This window comes from Physeter macrocephalus, chromosome 18, assembly GCF_002837175.3.
Source record: "Physeter macrocephalus isolate SW-GA chromosome 18, ASM283717v5, whole genome shotgun sequence".
Classification (NCBI taxonomy): Eukaryota; Metazoa; Chordata; class Mammalia; order Artiodactyla; family Physeteridae; genus Physeter; species Physeter macrocephalus.
In genome coordinates, this window is record NC_041231.1 from 71,322,644 (window position 1) to 71,331,227 (window position 8,584).

Here is an 8,584-nt window from a genome sequence, read left to right on the forward strand (position 1 = left end):
GGGACATGAACCCTTGGCCCAGGAGAAGTGTGACCATTAGAGAAACCCAGAATGCCAAGGCCAGGGAAGCACGCTCTCAAAACCATCTGTGTGGGCTTATCCTTTAATTTGGTGGCTATGTGGTTCCTTTGGGAAGATTTAATCTCCAGCCTCTTGCTCCCAAACTGTTTCCCAGCCAGCCTAGAAGAGTGTTTTCTGGTTCTTGCCCTGAAGGCAAAGGGCAGCTTCCTGGACTCAAATGGGCCCTAACCAGGCTTAGCTCCTGAATGACCCTAGACCCATACGGTTTCAGAGCTGGAGAGACTCCTGGATGAAAAATTCTTGATAACAATGGTGTGACTTTTTTTTTTTTTAAAACAGCCAGAAGGAAATCTTGGCAAGATTAGTAGACTTCCCCATGCTGTTGACACCACAGAAAGTGACCACATAAGGGCACTGATGATGCTGGGCATCCATGATATCCTGGAGCATGTCTACACGGCACTGTGGCTGTAGAATCTGCACCAGGGACTCTTGGAGAGCTTGCTTTACAGTGGAAGTCACCGTGCTGAACGTCCCCATCACCTTGCCTTCCAGCTTGTTGGCCACAGATTCAGAATTGCACTGCAATGTCTGCTGCCACGTTCTTAGCGATGAGATGGTCATGCGTCTTGTCCAGCACAGATTCCATGTCTTCACGACTCAAGCTCCTCTAACCCTCAAGGCCCTTCAGCATCCCAAACATGCCACCCAGAGTCCCCTTGGTAGCACTAGGTTTGGTGGAGTTTTGAGCAGCCCCTTCGTCATCTGAGCTGCTGCAGTCCAGATCCTGAAGCTGCCTCCCAGACCCAGTCCCTCGAATCAAGCTGATGTCCTCAGGCGGGGCCACCTCGGGGGCTCCACTGGTGGTGGGAGTGCAATAGTCCAGGACTTCCCTGTTAGCAGTGCCACCCAGTGCCCACATCCGGGGCACTTTTTTGCCCTTCTCCTTGGGAGCATCTGACTTACTGGACTTTTCGGACTTCTCCATACCCCTCCCATGCTTCTGAATGAACTCTTCTCACTTCCTGCAGATCAGTTCCTCTTTGGAAAGTTCTATCCCGTTCTCAGGGCCCACTGGGAGACCTGACTGTTCCGCAGGGACTGCTTTGCTGGTAGCCAAAGGGCCATCAGAACCTTCCTTCTTGGCCCCCTTTCTTTTTTTTTTTTTTTTTTGCTGTTCTTTGTTTTTTCCCAAGGCTTTTCAGCCTGTGTCTCTTTTTTCTTTTTTTGAATTTTATTTACTTTTTTATACAGCAGGTTCTTATTAGTTATCCATTTTATACATGTTAGTGTATATATGTCAATCCCAATCTCCCAATTCATCACAATGGTGTGACATTTTGATGACAGGACACTCAGATGTACAAAGAAGACATGATTATTATTGTTTTTCCCATTTCCTGAGACTGATTTAATCTGTCTCATGAATCCACACCTCAGGGAGTGGGAACTGAGAAGGGAGGGGACAACTTCCCAATTAGGCATCTTGGTCTTGGTCTGCTTCCATTTCAACTGCATCTAACAGATAAATATTCAGTCACCTCATTAAAAGGACCATTTCTCCCTTCCCTCCCCCTATGTACCTTAGGGAAGGGTCAGTTCTCAGTCTCGCAACCTACTGCCCCCCCAATCCCTCTCTTCTCCTTCTCACAATGCACCAGGGCTTGAGGGGCGGGCATACCCTCTCTGCCAGGACTTCCTAAACTTCCCAGACAAGAGTAACTGGGCACTGGCTTAAAATGTCCTTTCAGAGGCTCCCATCCCAGACAGTCTCATCAAGTAATTTGGGGTGTGACCCAGGAATCTGAGTTTAGTTCTCTCCCGGGAAGTTAGAGAAATACTGCTCTGTGCCATATACTGAGTTCTCTCTAGCCTGGCTTACAGTAACCTCTTTAATGGTCAAGTCCTCCAAGCTGACTTAAGGGAGTGGGAGCTTAAAACATTTATAAAATCATTTCTTTCTCCCCATAGCCTGTCTTTCAAGATTATTGTCTTACAAGGAGGCCCCCACCACCACCACCAAAGGGAAACTTGTTAATTGAAGGAGAGCAATGCCTTTATTGTACAAATTTGTATCTGCTCCTCTTCTGATGTTCCAGAAACCTGTTGATTCTGGCCTGGGGAGCCCCAGGGGTCAATATGATTAATAGAGCTATGCTTTCAAAAATATACTTTAAAATCCCCATTCACTAACAACAATATCTAACATTCATCAAAAACTAACTATGTACAAGGTGTTGTGTTGCATGGACTCACATATCATCTTCTTCAGTCTTCAGAGCAACCTTACACTGTAACTGTACCCAGTTTACAGACAAAGAAACTGAGGTGTATAGGGGTTAAACAACTTGCCCAGGGTCACACCACTAATATTGGAAAAGACAGGATTTGAACTGATGTTTGGGTAATTTTAAGGGTTCTTTTAATCACTAAGATACTCCTTCCCTACTTGAGTTTGAGGCCTCTTGGAAACTGTCTGGTCCAGCCTTCCTATTTTACAGGTGTGGAGATCCAGGATGCGAGAGGGAAGGTGACTTGCCCAAGGACACAGAGCTAGTCAGCAGCAAGGCTGGGAATGGACCCCAGGCCTGGAACTCCTGATCCAGTGCTCCACCCTTCAGCCTCTGTGCCTCGGTGCTGGCATTCGACACGCAACACACGACATTTAGTAATTGCTGCTGTACAGAGTGCTGAACTGCCTGAGGACAGCGAGAGTCTTCACGGGACTGAGATCTGCCTGATGGTTTCATAATTTCACTAGGTTCTTAAAATGAGAGGGGCCCATCCAAGAGCTTCAATGCTGTTACACTGTAAATTTCTGTTCACTGATTTCTAACATGCACATTTCTTGGTATGTCTCCAAACCATCTACAGTCTCTGTTCTGCAGATTTTTAGGAATCTGGTGACTTTTAGAAAAAGGTGTAGCTGGTGGCCCCATCAGGGCAGATCTGGACCCATAAAGGCTTGTTTCACCTTTGCAAGGTGCAAAGCCCTGAGGCAGGAAACTCCTTTGAGGCTGTGAGTAACTGGGGTGAGAAACCTTTTGACCTCTAGCCACAGGATCTTTGTCCCAGCACATTTCACAACCTGGAAAGGGAGCTCTGACTCCCAAGTGGAGGAAGCAAAGGAGTTCATGTTTAGTGAGTGGCTGTGATGAGGCCTGTATTAAGTATTTAATTCCCACCCTCACCCTACAATATTATGCTCATTTTACAGAAGAAGAAATCAAAGCTCAGAGAGGGTAATTTGCCTGAGGTTTCACAGCTTTTAGATCAGTTGACCTAGAATTTGAACTCAGAGCCTGCTGGACTCTGAAGACTCTGTAGGACACCATGGAGCCATCAAGGGTGAAATGCCACCTGCAAGTGTTACCAAGGCCTGTAGGTCTCACCATCTGCTGCCAGACATGGTTCTTGTTCATTCTCCCTCATTCTTGATGCTTCCCTGGGCTGCCAGTTCCTGATTATGTGCTACTCTTATCTGGTCATGCTTGTGCCCATCTCAGCTTTCGTTTTCTGTTCAGGAGTTAACAGCCTTAATGAGGAGGTGTTCTAGAGAGGTCAATCACTACATGCACACCCACATTCTTTCTGGGGGACTCCTTACCTCAAAATTGCACCTGTCTGCCCTGGGATGGACACCTGACCAAGGTCAGTTCAGGTGTAATTAGCCCAGATGCTTGTGCTTTGTGGGGTCTTATTTAACAAAGAGGAGCTGTTTTAATGTTTTTTCAAGAAATGAAACTGGGTACTGAATCAGTAGCAGCACTTGAATTATAAAGATTGAGATTAGAAAGGGGACTAGGAAGTGGGAAAAGATGTGACGACCCACTTCTGAACTGATGAATAACTAAGACTATGTAGTGAGAAAAGAATATAGTATATGTGCAGAGAGTGGTAGAAAAGCTGCAAATACATATATTATATATATTTGTATATATATTATATATATATTTGTATATATAGTATATATTTGTATATATAATATATATTATGTATACATATATTTTACACATGCAAAAATAGCTGCAGTTCCCATGAGGCCATGCTGTGCAGCAGTTCCTGTTCTTGGATTCCCATAATCCTGTGTCCTTTAATTAAACCCCCCTTTCCTGAGGTAAATTGAATGGGTTTCTTCCCTTCCTTGAAACCAAAGAAGTTTTGTCTAGAGAAGGAGGAAACTTGAAATAATTTATAAGGTTTGAACTTCCTTACAATTGACAAAGGACACCTTTGGGTTAAGAGCTCTCAGAGGGCTCCAACCAACAAGTCACACGGAACAACTTTTAAGCAGTGAGTAAAAAGTAGTCACATAGTTTTCCAGTTATCTATTGCTATGAATGACACCACCCAAACTTAGAGGCTTAAAACAACCATCATTCTTTTGCTCATTAAATCCATAACTTGGGCAGGCTCAGCAGGGACAGCCTGGACAGCTTGTTTCTGCTCCACCTGGCCTCAGCCGGGTAGCTCAAAGGCTTGAGCTGGACTCACCTGAAGGCTCACTCACTTATGCACTCACTCATCCACAAGGTAGATTAGTGCTGGCTGCTGAATGGGGCCTCAGCTGGGGCTCTGTCAGACACCTACCCAGGGCCTCTCCATGTGGTTTCTCCCCTTCCTTGTGGCACAGTGATTAGGTTCCAAGAATAAGCATTCCCAGAGGTGGAAGCTGTATCATCTTTTATGACCTTGGAAGTCACATAACATTATGGACACACTCAGATTCAAGAGAAGAAAGCATACATGATGTCAACATTACATTGTAAGGAGAACATGTTGGACGGGATATATTGTGGTGCCCATTTTCAGAAAATATAATCTGTCACATATAGCTAATGAGCTACAGACATTAGGAGGATGGAGAAAGCCCCTGACCTATGTTCAGACAAATGCACATTAAATCACTAACAGATTAAGAGCTTCAGTAAAATTGCTGCTGCAGTGAGACAGAATTATAAAAAGCAGAGAGAAGAATAAAGTACAGCATGTGGGAACATTTAACGCAGGTGCAAACAGCCTAGTAGACCTCAGAAACCCCTGGGAGTCTCACTATCTAAGAGCACACTAATGTTGAACCTGAACTATCTGTTAAGAAGGGGGGTATGGGGTGATATACTTTGGAACAACTTACATCAGAAATCATTAAAATAATGTTTTGGTTTTTAAATGGATAACTTCAAAACAGATTAACTTTCTTTTGTGATGACAGATAAATATCACTATAGTATCCTATAATTATTTTATGTTTTACTTTTCAATAAGAAAGAGCAACTTACCTTATAGTTCTCTTGGAGATATTCCATTATCTCCTAGCCTCTATTGCTGTGCCAGATAAGTCTGCTGTTACTCTTAGCTCCTTTGTAGGTCATCTGTTTTACTTCCCTGGTTGCACTTAGGATAGGATTGTTTTTCTTTGTCTTTGGTATACTGTATTTGCTCTTACATATATGTCTACCTGTGGAATTAAAGAAAAATTCTGCTCAGAGTTCAGTATTATTCTTCAACCTGATGATACATGTTGCATAATAAAGAATTTGGTCTTTTTCCTAGGTTCTGGGGAGGGAGCTTCTGAACTCTTCCTGATTTTCCTGAGTGATAGGGGTGTCTATGTTAACCACGGTGGGGCCCTCAGACCACACCTGAGTTTATGTTAATGAGTGACCAGGATGGGGGCTGGTCACAACAGAAAGACCAATAGTGTGATTAGAGGGTTGGGGATTTGAGCCATGTGATATCAGCTCAACTTCCTCCTGGAAGAGAAGGTGGGCTGGAGATTGAGTTCAGTGAATCATGCATATATAATGAAATCCCAATAAAAACTCTGGACACTCGAAGCTTGGGTGAGCCTCCTGTTTGGTGAATGTATCGGTGTCCTGGGAAGATGATACATCCAGATTCCACAGAGAAGGGGAAGGGAAGGCCCATGTTTGGTATTCTCCCAGACCTCATCCTATATGTCTCTTTATTTGACTGACTCTGAGTTGTATCCTTTATAATAAAACCATAATCATAAAGTATAGCACTTTCTTAAGTTCTATAAATAATCCTAGCAAATTATGGAGCCTGAGGGGGTTATGGGAACCCTGAATTTGCAGCCAATTGGTCAGAAGTGAGCATGGCCTGGGGACCCTTGAACTTGCAGATGGTGTAGGTAGAGTAGGGCAGTCTTACTGGGGACTGTGCCCTTAACCTGTGGAGGCTGCACTAACTCTGGGTTACTGCCAGAACTGCACTGCAGTAACAGAACTGCACACATCTTTCTTCACTCTGGAAAGATTTCAGTGTTAGACACATGTGCTCAGCAAATACTACACTGGGTTACTGAAAAACCTGTAATGACTCCCCATTACCTGTTGCTCCAAGAGGAGCAAACTGTGGTTCCTCTTCCTGACATCAAAGACATGCCATTAACTATAGGAAAAATAATGTCATACCTTTGATATAGAAATAAAACAGTATAAAATAGAGGCAGTGTGGTAGATGGCATTACTGTTCCTTTAGTGTACACTACTGGTGCTCGGTCCAAATTTTCTCAGATCTCTTTTCAGGTTCTGTTCCCTCTCCTGATTTCTGGGTGATTTTGTTTCCAAGAGCCATGCACCTGTGATTCTTTTTGAAGGGTTGGTCCAGGGCTGCTGGAACTGCTTCACCCATATTCAGAAAGCCAAAAGTATCCTTAGAGCAGTCCTTAACCAATAACTGACAGCTGTGGAAATATGAAAGCCCAGCTCCCTTGCCTTAAGTTGGAATAAACTCTGAGGTATAATTTGTACCCAGAACCCCCTCTGGATAAGGCTCAGCCCAGGACTTGGCCTGAAATTATACCCTTACTTAGCTTTGTCTCCTTTCCTGTCCTGCTCCTCCACTCCTTTTCCGGATTCTCCCAGGAACACTTCCTTAATAGATCACTTAACCCACAAATCCTTGACTCAGGGTCTGCTTCTGGAAACATAACCTAAAACAGTTCCCTGTTATTCACTACCCAGCAGGTTGCCATGTGACTTGCAGTGCCTGGGGAGAGGGGGAATCTATTTCTCAGCCCTCCTTGAGTCAAGCTTGGCCACGTGATGTGCTTTGACCAATGCAATGTGATGAGAAGTATGTCACACATTACTTGAATCTTAAGAATCATCACATGGTACTAGAATTGTTTTTTTCTCCGGGGGAAAGGCCAAGATAGGAGCTGCTCCTTCAGCCTGGGCTCCAGAATAAGATGTGTGAAGCAGAACCACATTTGATGCATAGCTAACATGTAATGTGAGCAAGAATAAACCTTTATTATTGTAAGACACTGAAATCTGGGGGTTATTACTGCAGTATAACCTAACGAATGTAATACAGGCAGTGTAGTTAAGAGCATGTGTCCTTGAGTTAAAGCCAAACTGAGGTCAAAGCCATACTCTACCACTTACTATCTGTATAACCTTGGCCAACTTATTCAGCCTCTTCAAGCCTCAGTTCCTCCATTTGTAAAATGGAAATAGCAATGACATCTACCTCATAAGGTTGTTGTGGGGATTAAATGAGTTAACACATATAAAGTACTTCAAACAGTACTGATAAATGCTTGATTAATATTAACTAAAGTGAACTACAACTATGAACCATGATAGCACATCCCCCAGTTTTCAGTGTTTTCTACCACAACCACTGAGCTTGTTGGTTGCCTCCCCAGCATCCATTCCACTCTTCCCTCAGTCTCAATTTCTGTTTGGGGATCTATGTGGTTCTGAACTGATTTCACTGTGACTTCACCTGGCCTAAGATAAATCAAACAACTAATAGTGTCCTGGTAAACTGGATCCCAGGAGGGCAAGGAGGGAAGCCAATTTTCATGGTGTAAATACTCCCTCCATGGCCAATTTCAAGCTACCAATGGTTTAACAACTGACTTGCAAAAATTCTGGAATATTTAAGTCACGTGGAGAGCCAGTACAAGCCGGCTCCAGCACACCATATGCCACCCCTCTAGCCATAATACATAAGCGCAAGCTCCTCCAATCAGTGAGAATCTCAGGACATCTGCAACTCTAATCAAACATAAACAACTCCCTTGAATTTTGCAAAATATAAAAGAGCTTTCCAAAGTGTATTAGGTTGAACATATGAAATTGCCAACGTTAGTTTTGATCTACATAGAAGGCAATTTCATATGATTCAGTCTAAGGGAGCAAATACATAGGAAAATATGGCAGAAGAGAGAAAGAGGAAGGGATGAAGCAAGATGGAAGAAGGAGGAGGGAGAGGAGGAGGAGTTAGATGCCACCAGAAGCAAATCTGAAGAATGACCATGTGGAGCTTAAAAAGAGATGTTAATCCTTCACTCCACGACGGGTATTAAATGTAATTTTGGACAACCAGCTTCTTCATTATTCGATTACACACCCTCTGGGAAGTATCATTATACCATACAAGCTTATCTAACATCTTCATTCTTTCAACCTTGTTTTCATAGCACTGAACCGTGATTCCCTCCCTTTCCATCAAGGGCGAGAAACTCAGAAAGATCTGAGGAGAGATTTTTGCCAAGCACCTTTCGAAAGGCTTTGGGGGAAACTCG